Source organism: Zonotrichia albicollis, chromosome 7, assembly GCF_047830755.1.
Source record: "Zonotrichia albicollis isolate bZonAlb1 chromosome 7, bZonAlb1.hap1, whole genome shotgun sequence".
NCBI lineage: Eukaryota > Metazoa > Chordata > Aves > Passeriformes > Passerellidae > Zonotrichia > Zonotrichia albicollis.
Window position 1 is genome coordinate 26,216,239 of NC_133825.1, and position 18,965 is coordinate 26,235,203.

Below are 18,965 nucleotides of genomic sequence, written 5' to 3' on the forward strand. Positions count from 1 at the left end.
CAAATTATAATCCAAAAATCTGTCAGTTTTATTGCAGTTTCCAGCCCATATTCCAAAGCTGTGGAGGCTTTTTCACAAGATCAGCTAGCTGGGTTTCAGCTTTCCCTTTTTGCAGAGCTGCATGCTCAGTACTAATGAGTACATAAAAACTCGAAATTTCATCCAGCTGAGACAGGCATACTACAAAGAGAGGTAAGCAGAATTTTGTAATAAAATAGTTCATCTATTGAACTTCCATGGATATTTTTCCTTGTGGAAATAGAAGTGAAGTTTTTTATTTCTCAGCACATAATTCTGAGATGTTTGTTCTACTCCCATATTCTGGTTCTGTGAGTCACCTGAAGCATTGCCAACACCTTTAATAAAAGCAGGTTGTCACCTGTCATGTTTAAACTGATGTAACAGTGAGAGCGACTAAGGGTCACTTATTCAACTGCATGACTGGGAAAATGAACATTAGAGCCTGTAGAAGGCTTCATCTCCTAAACATCAGATACAATTTTCTCACATATAAAATGCCCTTTCAGCTTGAAGAAAGGATTTAGGTGTTGATTACTTACCTCAATATTTTTCATAAATCACAAAGCAAAAATCATTACAAAAACAAAATCCCAAATAACACAATGATTTATTGCTATATATATATATATATATATATATATATATATATATATATATAAAACATCAAATGTGAAAAAAAGCATATATCCTTTAAGACTCTTTGACAGTTTTTAAAACCCATATTCGGATGTTTTATGCTGTTTTGCTGATGAGATGGAAGACATACACTGTTGTGAAGAAAAAAAAGGTAGCTGACCCTTAGATCTTTCAGAAAAATCTTTCTTTCATAAAACAGGCTTTCAAATGATTGAATTTGCTTATTGATAAATTAGCAAACCAAAACTAATGTTATTTGCTGATATTATTATAAATGAATTGAGCATTCAGGTGTTTGAAAAGAAGCAGACACCAAAAAAGAAATAATGTGATGGGGATTCTTGAAACCTCTGGTTCAAACAGGGAAAGAACATTGAAGCGGAGAAAAAAAAGACTAAAACCTCCCAGCCAAACTTGCTAATCAGTTAATTGAGAAATACTCACAGAGAAAACAAATTATTCCTTCTAATCAAACATCATTTGCAGAAGAAATGAAATCACATTTAACTGAAAAATGGCACAAAACCAGGTGAACAAAAAGATAAATTTGAGATAATTGAAAAGATAACTGCAAAGTCAGGGAACAGAACACAGATTTGAGGTCTAATCGGTTTCTTGGACATTTTGAAGCATGAAAGAGTTGGTTCAACAAATTAACATGGTAAGGTGGGGTACATGGAGACTAAGATTGGTAAATTTTATATCAATGTATTTTAAAGTTGCACGTATTTTAAATTCACACAGGTCCTATTTGGAAAAATAGCAATATTTCTTGCACAGAAAAATATTACCATATTCCCTCCTTTTCTTTAGAAAGACTGTGTCTTTGAAGTCTCAAATGCTGATTTTGTAAAATAAATATTAATGACATGTTCTATTTACAAAACAAATTCTCTTTTAAGTAAACAGATTAAAACTTTCATTTTATGCTGAAGAAATATTAGCTAGTTGGGGAATAAAAAATAATAATGATTAAAAAAACCAAACCAAACAAACAAACAAAAGCACAAAAGAAAAAGAAAGAACCCAACCAGCACCTCTAACCCAGTTTGTTTGAGCTTTTTGAGAAAGCCCTGAATCAAAGAACCTCTCCTGATTTATACTTTTCAACTTCAAAGCCTCTCCTAATACACACTTTCTGACCAGAAATTGTGAAATAATTTTTAATGCAGATGGACTGAATCTGGAATTGAGTGAAACCAAGTATCAGTCAAAGAAAAGCAATGAAAGGGAAAAGCAATAAATTTTCCAAAAGCCTACACTGAAAGAGGTTACCCATGCAAGATGTTTAATTAACTTCTTTTATTAAGTAAATTTACTTAATAAAGTAAACTGTTCACAGCTCCTGCACGCCCTGTTCCCATGGGATGCTGGTTCCTGAGCACAGAGAGCACAAGCAGGACAGCAGCTTGTGGCTGGGGCTGTCTGTCTGTCCCTGGAGAGCAGCACAGCCAAAATTCACCAGGACTGCTGCAGCCCAGGCTTACAAACTGGGACATGTTCAGCAGCTCTGAGCACAGATATTTTTGGTGGCAAAATTGAAAGTAGTGCTAATAAAGGCTTATCTTAGCAGCCATGTGATCTGTCCATGGCTAATAAAAGATGGTTTGATTCAAGTGGCTCCCTGGGTGTAGCTCTTCCTATGCATCTGTTCTGCTGAGCATCTGCTGTCCCTCCCCTGAAAATAAAAGGCCTGCTGACAGCTGATCTTATCATCTTGGACAGAAAGATATCTTTTTAGCCATAAACCAGTCAAATTAATAACTATTATTTCTGAGTTATGTGCAAAACGAAAACTTTTACACATCCAGCACACAGACCTGTTGCAGTGACCACAGAGATGGCCAGAGGCTGGAGCCAGGCTGGGAGAACTGGGGATGGTCAGCATGGGGAAAAGGGGCTCCAAGGACACCTCATTGCAGCCTTCCAGAACTAAGAGCAGCTTGCAGTAAAAGAGGGAGAGGGACCTTTTACACATGCAGATGGTGATAGGACAAGGGGGAATGGTTTAAAATCAGAAGATGAGGGATTTAGAGTAGAAGTAAGGAAGAAATTATTTATTCATATGGTGGTGAGGCCCCAGCTCTGGAAGGGCTCAAGAGCAGGTTGGACGGGGCTCTGAGAGGAACCTGACCTAGTGAAGGTGTCCCTGCCCATGGCTGGGGGGCTGGAAGCAGATTGTAACTTTAAGGTCTCTTCCAACTTAAACCATTCTATGATTCTATTGTTCTCTGGTCTGGAAATAGCTCTGGGCTGGCCAGACAGAAGGGCTCCTCAAGCAGTTCCCAAAGCTGGATGGAAGTCCAGAGTTACTCAGTTTTAGCTATTGCTTCTCCCTGACCAGAATAATAAGAGGAAATGGGAAATATTTGCCTCCACTGTAAGCCTTGGAGGTAAGAATAGCTTCACTTAACATAATTATTACTATGATTATTTTTCCACTACTTGGACTGTTTTGGAAAGAGAATACAATTTTGTTGCAGAAATAGCAGACAGATGTTTGGGTTAAACTTCTTAAACACTGAGGCTTATGTAAGTTATCAGCATTTAATTTTACAGCTTATTCTTCTGCTCTGTGTCTGCATGATCACCTCAGTGTGAAGGACAAGGACAAGACAGAATTCAAATTGCTGGATGCCACACCTGAGAAAAGTTAATAACTGCTTTGTTCAGTTTTAACTATCAATATCAATACCAATGAAAAGATGCATTTAAAAAATTTTATCAACACCATGCTAAGCACAGTGGTTCAGATTTCAAGTTCTGCAGATATCAAAATTAGAACATGACCTGACAAAACTCTTTAGATTTCTCCTTTTAGGGAAATTACCCAGATAATTTGTTTTTAAACTTTAAAATCTTACCATACTTACTAAAACAATGATTGCAACTTTTGCATTAAAAAGAAATAGTTGCAAACTTACTCAGCAGCCAGGGGAAAACATTTCTCTCTAGCACTCAAATATGCATGACAGGAACACAGTTGCACTCAAATATCGCTCACCATTCAATTAGGTAAGTGAAAGAAACAGCCATGGCTTGTCTAACATATGTACAAGTCTGGTCTTGATGAGGTTGGAATGACTCACACTATCATGTCTTCTGGGTAAAATTTGTGAAAATTAAAAATAGCACCCAAATGTCATAATTGGGCAAGGCTAAGGACCAGCACACTCAGAACTGTCACCATCAATCCAGCTGTCACATTCTTTACACCTCTCTCCATTTCTGCCATTATATAGAATTATATTCCTGGTACTACAAACCATTTCTGACCAATGTATGTAATAACTGAACATTAAACCTTTCAGCAATATTTCCCAATTCACAGTAAAAATTGATGCATTGCACTTGGTTTAGAGTTAATTGCATGAACTATTATAAATTTTTGCTGTTACTCATATTTTTAATAGGGTCACTGACTATTATAGTACTTTTTAGAGGTATAAATATTAGAAAGACAGAATAAAGCTTTCCTCCAAATTCCCCTTTATAAGACTCTTTTTCACCTTTACCAAACTCTAATCAGCTTGACTGTGATTTTCTAGGCTGAGCACTTTTCTGAAAAGATTTGTGTGTGTTCATGTATGTTCATGTGCAAGGGGAAAAAAGAGAAAACACAGTTTTCCCTTCTAAAAAGTCATAACTTTGACACAAACCTAGTCTACCAGACCCATCATGTGCATTACAGAGTAGTGTTTTCACTTGGATTAATAACTCCATAAAATTAACCCTCTATGAACCTTACAGCTTTTCAGTTAACAGAACTCAGTTTAGGTTTGCAAGTGAACTTCCTAAAGTGAAGTTTTTTTCCTCTTTATTAGTTTCAGATAGGATTTACTGCCATATAAATAAAACTTTAAAGAAAGCTAACTATTCTAATTAGATAATTCATTAATCCATTCTTAAAAGACATTTTAGGAGCATGTGCAAGGAAATTTTCTCCTTACATACAAGTTTATTCAAGCTTAGAAACAAATTGGTGAATTTGCAATGAATAAAATATGAAATTATTTTGACATAAATATCAATTCAGAAAAGTAAATTATTAAAAGATGACAAATATAATTTGATTTATAAAAACATTAAGAATGAAGGAACATTTCTGCTCCTGAAACCACACTATGGATAAACCAGAGTCCATTTATACAATAGACCCGTAGGGTATGATTACAAAGAGGTGCTTCTGGAGGAAAATTGAGGCAGCTTTACATATCAGCAGGACAGAATATAAGCACCTAGATATCTCTGTATTATAACTAGAGGCACAAAAAGAACCAAGATTTGTGTTCTAGAAAAATAATTTTCCAGGTGGAAATGCAAAGAAAGAGAGCAGGAGGGGTAAAAACTAACAAAGACAACCCAGATATTTATTTATTTTGAGATTGACAAATGCCTTTCCTTTTTTGTTAGACTGGCTCTGGAGAAAAGCAGTCTTAGGCTGGAAAATATTATTAGATGGAGTGATAGCAAGTTGGTTTGGAAAAAAAAAGGAACAATGGTACATTTTGGATGTCAAAAAAGTTGAGATAAATACCATATATTTTTAAAATTGAAATAGGAAAGATAATAATTGTTAAAGTCAAGCTAGAAGAAGTCTGGAAATTAGACTGAAACAAATATCAGTAGTCAAACATTTGGAAGATGACCAGGAAAAGTTAAATAAATCCTTTGCCTTTTTTCTATGCAAGAATGGTGAAACAGCAACTGAAGCATCTGTGTACTGAAATGGAACCATTCACATGGAGGTGGAAGCAAAACTTTAAAAAGAAACATGAGGGTAACAGTCCTGGATAACCCCAGCCCAGATTGCAAAGGAACTAATCTGTGAAATAATAAATGCATAAACAAGGTTTGCAAATAACATTAACTAACCTGCTGTGCAGGTCTCTAGCAGGACTAGAGAAGAGAAAAAAATCACTCACTTAACAAATTTAACAAGCATGTTAAAAAACTGAGATTACAGTCTGGCTTCAATAAAATGTAATCTTCAGGGGAAAGCAGATGGATTTAGGAGTAAATCTATAATTTAAAAGGGTGAATTATTTCAAAATAGTATTTTACCCTAAAACCAAAATACCTTCTATCACTGTGACTTCAATACATCTAATCAGTAAGCTTGAAATAAATTCATTCCTTTAATGAATGCATTAAACCAATTCTAAGATATCCCATACTCCAAGTAGATCTCTCTCAGTCCTGTGCTTCCTGTTCAAAAATCAGATTTTAAGCAGGTAAAATCAGAATCATCTGGCACTTAAAAATTTTCCCAGAAATTTTACTTGCATTGAAAAGGAGCCTGGTGCCATGGTGACTGGGCTGTGCTGTCACTGTGATGCCTCATGCATCCAACAGGAAGACAGGCAATCTTTGAAAGGCTGAGCCACTGGGAGGGATGGAGGAAGGGGCAGAAAGAGAGAAAGTCAACAGAAAGTAAATGAAGGACAGACAAGAAAACCAATGTGAACTTTACCAGGATTTTAAAACCAAGTCACAGATAAGTTTCTTTATCATTACAAAGTGTGGGTTTACTCAGAAATAACAGCAAGCTCTAAACTACTGATGGTGTAAAAATAGAATATCTCTTTCAGCTGGTTGCCCTATTTCTGGACTTTTCTTTTTTAAACCCAACCCAATTGTTCTGGATGGCTGTGACCTGGGAGGCCGGAGTTCAGTCAAAGCAGGCATCCCTGTGTGATTGCTCCAGCTCTCCTCAAGTCTCACGCAATTAAAGGCATCAATAGTGACACACATTAATGACAAAAGTTAATGCAAGGGCTAATTGAGAGCATCTCCCTCACAGGCCATTTCCCAGCATTAATAGCAGGGAAAGCAGCCGTTAATATGTAATTAAATTTCCAGGATGCATGGACTATCAAACCAGGTAGCTGGAACCTTTCTTCACACCTTTTAACCTCTCATTACCTCTGGAGCCCAAAATAGCCACCGTGCTTGGCAATTCTGTGCTAATACCTTCCCCTACAAAAGCAAACTGGCTGGCACCAAGGACCAATTGTGCAGCAACAAAAGCCAGCTCGGTGAAGCAAGCTGCATTTTCTGAGCTAAACTTGTCAGGGAGATGGCAAACAACACATTACTAACTACCCTTTCGGGGTAAAGGTATGTAAATATTTGCTAACAGCAGATACCAACCCCTCAGAATTTCTGGGCTCTGAACAACTAATTCTAATATACAACTATATTGCTCTAACAGAAATTAACTGATTTTATTAACAAAAAAAACCACTGACATTTTAATTCCTTCTGAATCTGATCCCACACGGAATGAATCAAAATTGATTCCAAGTGAAAATGGCTGCTGTGGGGTTGAGAGAGATGCTTCCACACTTTCAGGGAGAACACCAAGATTTTGAGAGACAGGTCCTCATGTAAATCACCATTACAATAAAAGGAAATCAGAGGTACATTTTCCCATTTTGGGCACACAGTTTGAGCCGCCTCAAGTTTCTGGAACAGTCAGCACTACCAAAATATCAGTCTGAGCATTCGTCAGTAGGAGTGCACTCGCCACAGGGCACTTCTAATGCTTTTGAATAAACAGCAGACAATCACTCATGCCAGCCTCTGATAAGAGCAAAGCCAAAGTGTACTGCTGAGAAAAGGCATCCAATTTATCCCTGAACCCATATAAATACTCCTTATTGACATATCTGTTCCCCTGACAGCAGACTCCTTGGGCTTTTGGGGTTATTTTAAACTCAAAATTTATTTGGGTTCTATGGCAATCTGAAATGAAACCTTTTAGCATTCTGGAACAACAATTGACATGGCAGACACTCCTCTGAATCAGGGATGGACCCTTTGTCATTCAATTTAAAGTATAAATTTAAAGTCAGTTTCCAGGAAGGGTCTTAACTCCAAATACTGGCTGCATCTGAATCCATCATTGAGCTGAGGCAAATTCTCATTCATCTAGATGAACTATTTCTACTATTTCCAAACTGGACACATTTCTGGTGAGAAAGGAGGAAGAAGGAACTGCTAGCCTAGCATTTTAGTGGACTGTCAATTTTTCAGTTAAAAAAATTGTTAAAGAATTTTCAGCCTTAAAGATTTGCATCTTTCTCAGTTCCAGGTAAATGTTGAGAGTTTTCATTTTATAGCCACATATTATTTGTTCTTCTAAAAACACCAATGGCCAATTTTTTTCGTCCCAATTTAATAGAGAAAGAAAAAATAAAATTAAGGCTCAGGTCCTTAAAAACAACCGAACCAAAGGGATTTTTTCAGGAATGCTTCAGACACCAAAATACCATTTCACAATGGAAACTTCAACTGAAGTAAGCTGCAGTATTAAAAACACTTCATAAAATCTGTTTTCGAGGGCTCTGCATCCTTGTAAAATCAGGTAGTGCACATTATATGTCAAGGCCATTGCTTTAGAAACCTGAGATGATCTCCTTGCTGTGCAGGCAGATTGAGTCACTGGTACAGCACTGAAGAATGAAGTTCACTTGAACACTGTGTAGGAAGGATCATCCCTCTGTTTTCTAAAGTATCCTCTCATGTGAGACAGAGTGAGAGGCAAATGGTTTTGGAGATGGGCTGCCCAAGTCATAAACTGAGATGTGGGCAGAGACAACAATTGCTTAAAAAGCTGCTGCAGGAACAGAAAAGAATTAATCAGCTCCCCTTACCCATGCTGAGGACAAACAGAGACAATCAATGTGTTTTGTCAGGACTGTTTTAATGAGGTATTGTGTTAGACATCAGGCTAAGAAACCAACCCCAAACTTCCTAATAACAAAAGTACTAAACTACTGCAATAGGATGACAACAGCAACTCAGAAATCCATAGAGCATTTAGAGAGTGCAGGCAAAACCAAAAAACCAGAGGCTGAGCTGCATTGTAGAATAGGAATGAAATCAATCCAGTTCAGTTTCTTTTTTCTAAACTGTGATTTTAAAAATCTTAATCTTTTCACGAAATGGAATTGGGAAAAAAATATTACCATTTTCAGCTTTTCCACTAGCTTCAGCAACCATGAAACATTCTCCCCAGTTAATATTACAGCTTATTTATCTACAGACAAAATGTCTTTTTTTTTTTAACATGGTCCTGTGTTCTTTCTCCATGTGGTTCTTCACATTTCAAAAGTAAACAGAAACACAAATATCTACACACAGCTGATGGCAGCTGTGTGCAGCCACCTTTTCAGCCAAAGTAATCATTCATACCATTTATTTAATTGGTTCTGAAAACATCATTTTTCATAATTACAGACATATGGACATAATAACTGTCAGTCAAAAAAAAACACTGGTATTACAGTAAATTCAGATTCTTGAATATAAATACATTGCTAACATCAAATGCAATATTTTGGGCTGCAGACTGAAGAAAGAAAAGATGCAACTTTTGCAGTAGTTTTGTATTCTGGAATTGTACATTTTAAGTCAATGATTTCTATACACAGCAGATCACCACTGCAGTGGGTTTGCCCTTAACAGTCAAGGTTAAAGTTACTCTCAAGACTATTTTACTTTCCATAACTCAAATTTCATTACTTTAACCTCAAAATAATGCTTTAGAGAGAAGATATAGCAGGTCTGATGCTTGAAATTTGGAGTTTGCTTGGAATGCTTGGAATTACTGGAGTTTAAAATAACAAAGTTTTCAGCACCTAATTGAAGTGCAAAATTTTGAGTTAAGTGTGGAGGCTTAACAGTGACTAAGCACAGAAGCATATGTCTGTAAAAGAAAAAGGCAAAATAATAATGAAAAATGCTTTGTTCTCCCTTTATTTGTAACAAAATATAAGGAGGTATGAGGGGATGAAATGCAGCAGGATTAGGGAGGGTAAGAAATAAGTACATGGGTTACATTGCTTCAGAAGAACTCAAGAAAATCACTGCTTTGGTCATTTCTTGGAAGGCACCCAGCCACTCAACAGATAAAACTGATCAGTCTAAAGCATGACTCTGCAATGATGTGATTTTCACAGAATCACACAATTAGCTAGGTTGAAAAAGACCTTTGAGATCATCAAGTCCATTTTGTTGCATTCAGTGATGAGTCAAGGAAAAGGACCAGCTCTGACCTCATTCCATTTGTATATTCTGTGACTATTGAGCATGTGGGAAAAAAGAAAATCACAGTAACCATATTCTAAGTAGAAACACTTTTTAAAATTTTTTTTCTGGGTGCCCTCTTGTGTTCTTGCGCTTGTCTGGGATGGTTTTGAATACTGCAGTGGAAGAGATGTCACAGCTCCCTCAGGCAGCCTGGGCTCTATGGCAGCTACAGGCAAGTGCAGTTGCACTACAAGTTTTTGTATGCAACACTGCCAAGTTCTGACTTACAAGTCAATTAGATTCTTGACCTGCTCCTTATCTCTGCAGCAGAGACTCCCAATTATTTTGGCAATAAGTAACCTAAGGACTACTCTGGCATATGCAAATCTTCACTATCTGATCTGAAGAAGTTGTCAATCAACTGCTCCTGAAAATAATGCTCCTGTCATCAGCTAGAGCTTCTAAATAAATAGACATCTGAGAGAGTTTTACTCGTGCAGCTTCTGTAATATGTAGCTTTACAAGTTTAATTGGAATTGGAATTTACTCCATATTTACTCTGACAAAAACAGTCATTGACAAAACAATAGCAGCAATCCTCCCAGCCAAACTGGGTCTATTCTTCCCTAACTTCTCATATTGGGTCAAATTTCAATGGAGAATGGAATTTGCAAAGAACTAATAAAGCATCCCCATTGGAATTTAAAGGACAAGGCTATAGAAAGATATAAGGGAGTCCTTACTATTTTTAATAAGGCATATAAGGGAGATATATTTTTAAATTCTTTTCATGATCACTTTTATAATTATGTTAATGTCTTATTGATATGATCATGAGTGGGCGATTTAGTGACATTTCTATCAAGGTAGAAAGAACTGTACTAAAGAATGAGCCACCAGGTCTGTGGTTCTCTGAATGTGCAAGAATGTCGGTCTCAGTCACTTTAGCTCTACTCACTCCTATCCTGCCATGCAGGACACCCAGCTTCAGCCACTGCCATCTGTCATCTCAGAGAAATGAGTTTTAAAATTTCATTATATCCTCTGCCATTGATACCTGTCCCTGTCCTTTCTCTTTCCACTGAATATTCCCAGTGGTGCAGGACCTTAAGGGACAATTCCAGAACAACAAGAAGTGGCTGAAGCACAGCCTTTGTTACAGCAGGTGTCCTCCACAGCACAAAATCTTTTTCTTCTCCTACCCGACCATTTTCCACTTGAAGTCTATTGCATCTTGAATACACTTACAATCCTGGTTGACTTCTAAGAGACCTGAATGAACCCTGGATAGACATCCTAAACACAGCTGATTATCCAGAATGATGCACTTCTCCATGGCCACTGCCCAGCAGTACCAAAGATTATTTCTCCTGATGAATTTAGGGCCACAGAGAGTTCAGATTAAATACTTTTGTGGATATGTTTCATGCTATTCACTCACAGGCTGAAGGGAAGTCTCCTTATACTCTACAGCAGCACATGGCTCACAGGTATTTACTGTTCATGCCACCATGCAGAGTTAGATGTGGAAATTAATGGGGTTAAAAGAAGGTTGCCATATTGGTTCAAATTTTCAGGAGAAGAAAACCCCAAAGTATGATTTTGCCTGCAATCAGTCTAAGGAAACATTTCCTAAGCTCTTGGATATGGGCTGTGGTTCTGCTTCATTATGAATTAGAGTCCAGCAAATCCCTAGTACCTTTAGCACAGTCAGAAGTATATATATAATTAAATAAAATGGAAAAAAACTCTGAAGAACTCATATCTCACTCTCACAGGACCATCCTTATCCAATAAGACCAGAATTAAAAAACCCCAATCATTTTGTACTCTGCAGAGGGAAACACAGGCAGAACACCTAATGGACATTTAAGTGGTACAATCATTTGTACTATCCTTCATTCAATTTTCTAATCAAGAATGTATACCTATCTCAGGTCTTTCACCTTTTGCTCTAATTATTTTTCCTAGTTTTCTTGGGGAATGTTGTGTCAATTAGTCAGGATTAAAATCATCCACACTCAGTCATATAGCAGGAATATAAAATATGAAATACCACAACCCTTTTTAGACACAGATAAACTTGGCAAATATTCAGAGCATCTGAGCATATCTTGACACAAAGGTAGTAGTACAAATGATTTAATAAAGGCCATTCAAAAGCCCACAAAAGCCTTCCAGATTTAGCAATCCAGTTAGTCAATAGGGAGAACCTAAACATTTCTTCCACTTTTCTAGTGACTCCAAAGTATTTACAGCCCTCACCAAGTTCTGTGAAGCTGTCCTCTATTAGCTTCCTAAGAAAATATTTGCATAAACAAACTTATGCATTCAAGGGGTGCGAGTGTAATGAAATGATTAAGCCATACTTTGGAGACCTACAGTGATTAGAAACTAGCTGTGTTTGCCCAGAGAAATCTTTGCCATTTAGTGCAAGTAACCCACTCCAACAGCTTCATTTTTTCCTCCTGAAAATTATTTCGGGAATCCCCAGGAGGGGTTCTGTCTCTAGCATCAATCTCTGATCTGCAGAAACAGGTCATGAGATTATAAACCAGAGACTCAGAAATTATCCCAACCTTGTTGTGTTAGGAGTATCCAAGAAATGTTTCTCCCCCCAACAAAATTGTGGCTCCAAACGCCTTTTCCTATTTTTCCCCCCCCTCTGATGCCAGAATTAACGCCCTTGCCCTTGGTTTCCCACTCCCAGCTACACAGCCTATAAAATTGCTGCAAGGAGCCGAGTGCTGCTTTTCGCACAGCCACAGACAGAGCACATTCTGCACCGAGCATCCGCGCCAGCCTCCCGAGGAGACAGAGGACCATGTAATCGCCGAGATGCCGAGGAGCTCCTCCGAGCACGGACTACAGAGCAGACCCGAGCGGGGAGGAGGCTCTATAACCGGGGAGTGCATCACCGATTGAGAAGTAACTTTGGGCAGCGCGTTGCGGGGCCGGGCAGCAGCAGGCGGGGAAGGAAGGGAGCCGCGGGCGCATGGTACATTCCTGCCTGGCTGTGCTCCCTGCCGCTCCTCCTGCCGCTGGCTCCCCGTGCCGTGCCGTGCCGTGCCGCAGGATGGGGCGCGCTCGCTGCCCGGCCAGCCCGCGGCGGTCACACAGCGCAGCCAGCCCGCAGCCCGTGCGAGCAGCGAGCCCGCTCTGCCGCTTAGGATGACTCGCTGGAATCTGCCGCTAGTTCCTCTGTTGCTGATAGCGGACGGAGAACAACCAAAAAGCTACACTGGACTAGACCAAGGTAAGAGATTTAAGTGTGTTTTTTACCCCGCGGCCAGCCGAGGCTGTGTAGGAAAGCTGGCACACGGTGGGTGGCTGAACACCTGGCATTACATGCCATCAGTGTGTCTTTCTGGTGTTAACCCTGCGTGCACCGCCCAGCCACCCCCGGGGGGATGGAGGCAGGTCAAAACACAGCCTAGTGCCTGCGTTTTCTCCCCTTAATGCAACTTTTGAGGCTGCACTACCACCTGCTCCCGTGGATGCAAGAGTCTTCCCAATATTGCTGAATGATGATGCTTTTGTGCTGTGCTGCTGGGAATGGAGCGTACCCGGCGTCTGTCATGGACTCCGGGCGGATTCATTCCCACAGCAGTTGTTTCATCACTTTAATGAGTTGAGATTCCACAGCCCACAGAAACGCTTCCCTGTCATTGCCCCTCTCTCTGAGGGCTTCTCAGATAGATGCGATCCATTCTGGGGCTTTTCAAAAGTAGTGCTCGCTGAAAGCACCAGGGCAAGTCTGCTGGAGCACAGGCAGTGCTGCACTACATATTCTGTCTGCATTCCTCTCTGCTGCTTCTGCTGTGAATCAAAAATTCAGCCTTGCAGGAGGGTTTTTGCAAGGACAGTAAATGTCTCTGGCACAACAATTTAAAGTAAAGGGAGAAGCTGTTTCTCCCCCTCTGAAATTCTGGCTAAATATTCTTCTTCCATTTTCTGAGGAGGTACAATATTTCTAGCAGAGTTATCTAAGCAGGTTTCTGCTGGGGCTGATTGACAGTTTTTAGTTGTGATTTTAATGGAAATCTTTCACTGAATGTCTACAGCTTCATTTCTGTCAATCTAATGCTTTTTAGCAAATGGCTTTCTTTGGAGGGTGACACCTTTAAAATTAGCCCAGGATCATATTTTTCTAGACCTATAAACAAGAGTATCACACCAGCCAGTGCACATTGCAGAATCCCAGAATCTCACCTTTGGATTTTTAATGGTATAACTGCAGTGGAAGAAATTTGGTTTGGTTTACAGGTTTTCTGCACTGTGGAAAGAGTCACAATTGCAACTGAATTTATCTGTGTTTCCTATACATTATTATGGTGTCTCTCTGCAATATCATACATGTCCTATTTGTTCAGACCTTCTGTGTACTGGCAATAGGTTTATCAAGAGTTGACTTTTAAACCCTTTTTTAAAAACTGCCCTGACATTACTGCCATGAAAAGGACTCTGTGCTCAAGGAAGGTGATGCATCCCACATTGATCCCATCCATGGAGGTGACCAAACAGGTACCAGCCATTAACCAAAAAAACACCACTCAGCTTCCCAGCAGCCACCAAGACCCACAAGCCATTGACCCAGCATGAATATTTTTGGAATGAACTCAAACATGACACCAATAAACACTCCCCTTAGCTACTACCCTCTCCATGCACTCCTTAAAATAGATTAGGAGAAAAAATGTTCTTGTTTCAGAGAATTTTCAGGAATTTAAAACAGAGCTTTGGGAAGAGGTAGGACATCAATATCTTGATGTGTCAGCATGGATTTTACATCATTTTTCATCAGAATATGGTACAATTTTCCACTTGTAAAAGTGGAAAGCATTTACCAACATTATGTTTTAAGATTATTTCTAGTCATTTAGAGAAGTGCAGAGACTTTGATACTTTTTTAAAAATTTACTTCTTTTTCCTAGCATTTCAATATGGTGCCTGACTGCAAGGGTATGAGATTATTTCTAGGGAAAGCATTCTAAAGTACAATTCAGACAACAGATCATTGTGATTCCATTAAAAGTTGATCATATTAATGTAACTTATTTTAAAATTAGCACCCATTTATTGTATTCCAGCTCTTAACCACTTGCTAGTGAAGCACATATCATAGTCTCTGGAGTCTGAGCAGCTATTTTTGAGCCTGTCTGGCTAATGTCTGGAATACAAAATTACCCTGTTCACAATTTGGCTTTTCTGTGTTATTTTCCTTTCTTCTGAGACATCAGTATATTATCAATTCTCATCTGGGTGGCTCCTTTCAGGTGCAATCTTAGTCCATTTAAATGCAGACAATTTACTGTGATAACAGTTTATTGTAACTTGGCAACAAGAGCTAAAAAAAATCAAGTTACAGCCATAACACATGCAAGCCTTGTATTGTGCTGCCCTGTACTCAGCAAATTAAACCCTTGAGATAAATGACATTCTAGACCAGTCAGTTTAATATCATTAGCTGGGCTGGCCAGTTGCTCTAATTACAGAAGTCAAAGAGTGCAGGAAGCAGCTGCAAAGTCAGCACATGTGCAGGGAGCTGTTTGTAAAGCAGAAAACATGCTTTAGCTTGAGCTTTTTGTTGCAAGATGAATTATTAAGGAAAGGAATGGCATTTGGTATCACTGACAGAAAAATGGTCTGGCTGGGGTCCAGGTGGCAAGAGTGGTGTGAGGGGCATGGGGTTATCGCTGGTCTGTGAAGCTTCATTTCTGGCATACTATTTTCACCAAAATAAACAAACAAACACTTTCAATGCTATTCCTCTGTGATTAGACTCTCGGGTCATTCATTACTGGTGAGCTGGGAAGACAGCACAAGGAAAATCAGCACAATGCTGATAGGTACTGTCCTACCTATTTTACTGAAAATAGAGAATCCACTGTCAGTCAAACATGTCCAGGGAGCAATAAAATGCAGAGCTGGTGCCCTGGAACTGGGTGAAAAGAAGAAACAACCCTAAGACAGAGACATGCTCAACTCTGGAGCTCTGCTTGAGTCTAGAAGATTAAACCAGCCACAAGCAGCTGAAAGGAGAGTCAGGCAGCTGCTCTGATGGGTGGCCAGGGATCCCCTCTGCTCAGAATTTTACATCCCTCTTGGCATTTTCCCTCCAGAAACTGAATTCAGGAGAGGCAGGAGTTTTGCTGTGGCTAGTTAGGTGGATTCAGGCTTACAACTGATTTCATTTAGAAAAGAAAAACGTTCAGCCAAGTTCTTCCCCTCAAAAATCAACTTGAATAGAAGGTTCTTCAGTTGTCTAGTACTGCTGTATATGTCATTTGAACATAAACTCCACCCAAAATGAAGAGCTCTAAACAAATCAACAAGGTTTTACACATTAGGAAAGAACAAGCCCTTGATAACAACCTCTAGAAAGGTATCAAACCCATCCCAACTACTTGATAAAGCATATTCTGCACAGACACCTGCAAAAATGGATTAAGTTTCATCTCCTTTGAAACAATCATACTTAGCCACTTTCATAGCTCTCTTTTAATGTCACTGGAGCTCCAGCAGCTGTAGATTTACTCCCTGCACCCTGAACAGAGTTAAGCCTATTAACTCCTCCCCACTGCACAGTACTTTGTTGTAAGGTAAGCCAACTGCACCTACAAGTAACACTTTGAAAAGTTGCTTTGTTTTGTTTTTTTTAATTTGACCAGGTTGGAAGAGACGTTAAAGATCATCGAGTCCAACCCATGCCCTGACACCTCCACCAAACCATGGGCACTGAGTGCCACATCCAGTCCTTTCTCAAACACATCCAGGGATGGTGACTCCACCACCATAATTAACCATGATTAAGATGGTATTTCAAGCCCTCTTTTTGGAATAGGAAACACTTTGCACACTTGTTACATTGCTTTCCACAACCTTCTTGTAACATGCTCTCATCAGTTGAGATCAAATCTAATCTCAGTCTAAGACTAAGGATGTTTATAGGGGTTAAAGTAAAGCATGTATGTGATGCAAAACTGGCATCCAACCCTGATGTTTAGGCATTACCTTCCAAGGAGAGCATTTTTCTTTAAGTAAAGAAGTCTTAGAATGATAAGATAACAGAATATTGTGAATTGGAAGGGACCCACCAGGATCATGGAGCCCAACTCCTGTCCCTGCACAGCAGCATCCCCAGAGTCACACCCCATGTGCCTGACAGTTGTGCAAACACTCCTTGGTCTCAGCCAGCCCTGGAGCTGTGCCCACTGCCCTGGGGAGCCTCTTCCAGTGCCCAGCCACCCTCTGGGTGAAATACTCTCTCCTGGCATCTTTCAGACACTCTGTGAGTTAGTGATGAATATACTTGGTGGATAACAGCTATTGCTTTCTTTACCTTCAATTCTTGCATTTTCCAACAAACTTTATAGCACTCTTTTAGCATTTTCAGTTCAATAGAACTGGACCTTTGACCACCTACACTGGTGAAGGGTGCATCCAACTAAAACATAAAGGAGTAATGTAACAAATGTGCAGTGTTATTCTGACATGGAAATAGTGTCAGAATCTAATATAGATACAATAAAAACAATATTGTGTTCATCACAAAGTAGCTTTTCCCATACTCAAGCTTTGTCAAATAATCTGGATTTTTGAAAATTGAAGTCTTTAAAATCTGTACCAACAGGAAAATAACTTTATTCTTCTCTTTCATTTCATTACCATGTGAAAAGTCTTTTCACTCAATACCAGCTTGCTTGTTTGTATTCCTTTGTAACTCAAATTTCAAAAATTATGAGGAAGCTAAGTATGCTGGACATAAATTCTCCAGGTTTTGAGGCAATCTCATTACTGAGTTGTTGGCTAGTTTAGGAATGTTGTGTTAAAGACAATCTGTGTGAATAACCTGACTGTCCAATGGGATATACCTCTGAAACAGGGTACACTCTAGAGCAGTTCTCCTGGATGACACTTCTGGAATGCATGTTAGACAATCTGAATTTTCAGTTACACTCAGCAAAGTCTGTGTGGCTTTTCCTTCCTATTTCTCTTCGTGTCTTTCCCAAGCTTTTCACATTAATGGTGTGTATTTCAGAAAAGTGTTCTTATTCCTTGGGGCAGCAGCAATGTTGGGTAACATTTAGTGAAACATGCATCATCCAAGTGATCCGTAGGTTATGCAGAGGACAATGGCAGGATCCACATGGGGAAGCAACCAGAGTAAAAGCCAAGTAAATTGTTCATTTATTAGGAAGCTTGGAGCCTGGAGCCACATGACACTCAAAATCATGTAGCAAATGATTTTTTGTGTTGTAAAGATACTGAAGGTTTATGGGCCAAGATCAGTGCATCAAGACATACAAGAGCACAAAGCGTGTGGTGGTGACAGAAATGAAATACATAACTCTCTGTTAAAGACTTCTTTCCAACTTTTGCAATGAAAATACTCAGTTTTTTTCTTAAGTTTCAAACTTTACAGATTCTGTCATGAAACTCAAAAAACTAAAAAATTCTAAGAAACTGTGTGCTGTATACACATACATGCATGTGTGACACCATAAAGTTCCAGAAACTAAAGAAGCCACAAACCACCATCAAACAGAAATACAACCACAGCTTTACTAATCACATTTGAGGCAAGGTTCTAGGAAAATAATACATTTAAATAGGTATCCTCACATAAATAGAAAAGAACATGGAATCTTTGAGCTGAGTAGCCTTTCTTCAGTTCCCAAACACCTACAAACTCTGCCTTCTCACAACTTTACAGTCACTACTGTGTCATGTCTAATACACTGAATATATAATAAACAAGAAAATACCCCATAAAAACTGCAGGACGCAGTTCAGGTGATGAAACACATTGGTCCTGCCATGCCAGGTCATGGTTCAGGTCATGAAACACACAGTCCTGCCATGCCAGGACACATTCAGGGGACACCTGGGGACACCACTAGGGTGTGTGCAGCAGAACGATGCCCTGCCCTGCCAGGAGCCACCTGGAACTGTGCATATCCCATCTACTGCTCTTGGAGAGCAAACCAGAACAGAACTGGGCCAGGACAGAACTAAAATAGACAGCCTCCATGTTACCAGGAACTGCAGAAAGCACCTACCATGTCACAGTTGGTAAATTCTTTATAGCTGGTGAAAGATTGGAGAGGAAAGGAATTAATACAGAAAGCCCTGCACTTCTAAGAAAGCCAAATATTGCTACAGCTAGTTTCTTCTGGAAGGAAGTGAAAGAAAGAGTTAATTAAGCTTGCTGTCTGTGGTGTGAAATATTAACCTGACATTGGTGTTTATCCCATGTGAAACAGCTTTAA

General features: G+C 39.2%; 1 protein-coding gene across 2 annotated transcripts in view; it reads left to right on the plus strand.

The window, feature by feature from the left end:
- The first annotated feature begins 12,196 nt into the window (after window positions 1-12,196).
- The window catches only part of RASGEF1A (RasGEF domain family member 1A), a 145,265-nt gene continuing 138,496 nt past the window's right edge, over window positions 12,197-18,965 (plus strand). The window contains exon 1 of one of the 2 annotated variants that reach the window (XM_005481535.4): window positions 12,197-12,949. The gene's annotated coding sequence lies outside the window, so the exon portion shown is untranslated. The remainder of the gene's footprint in view (window positions 12,950-18,965) is intronic. The other variant, XM_005481537.4, reaches the window with a different exon arrangement.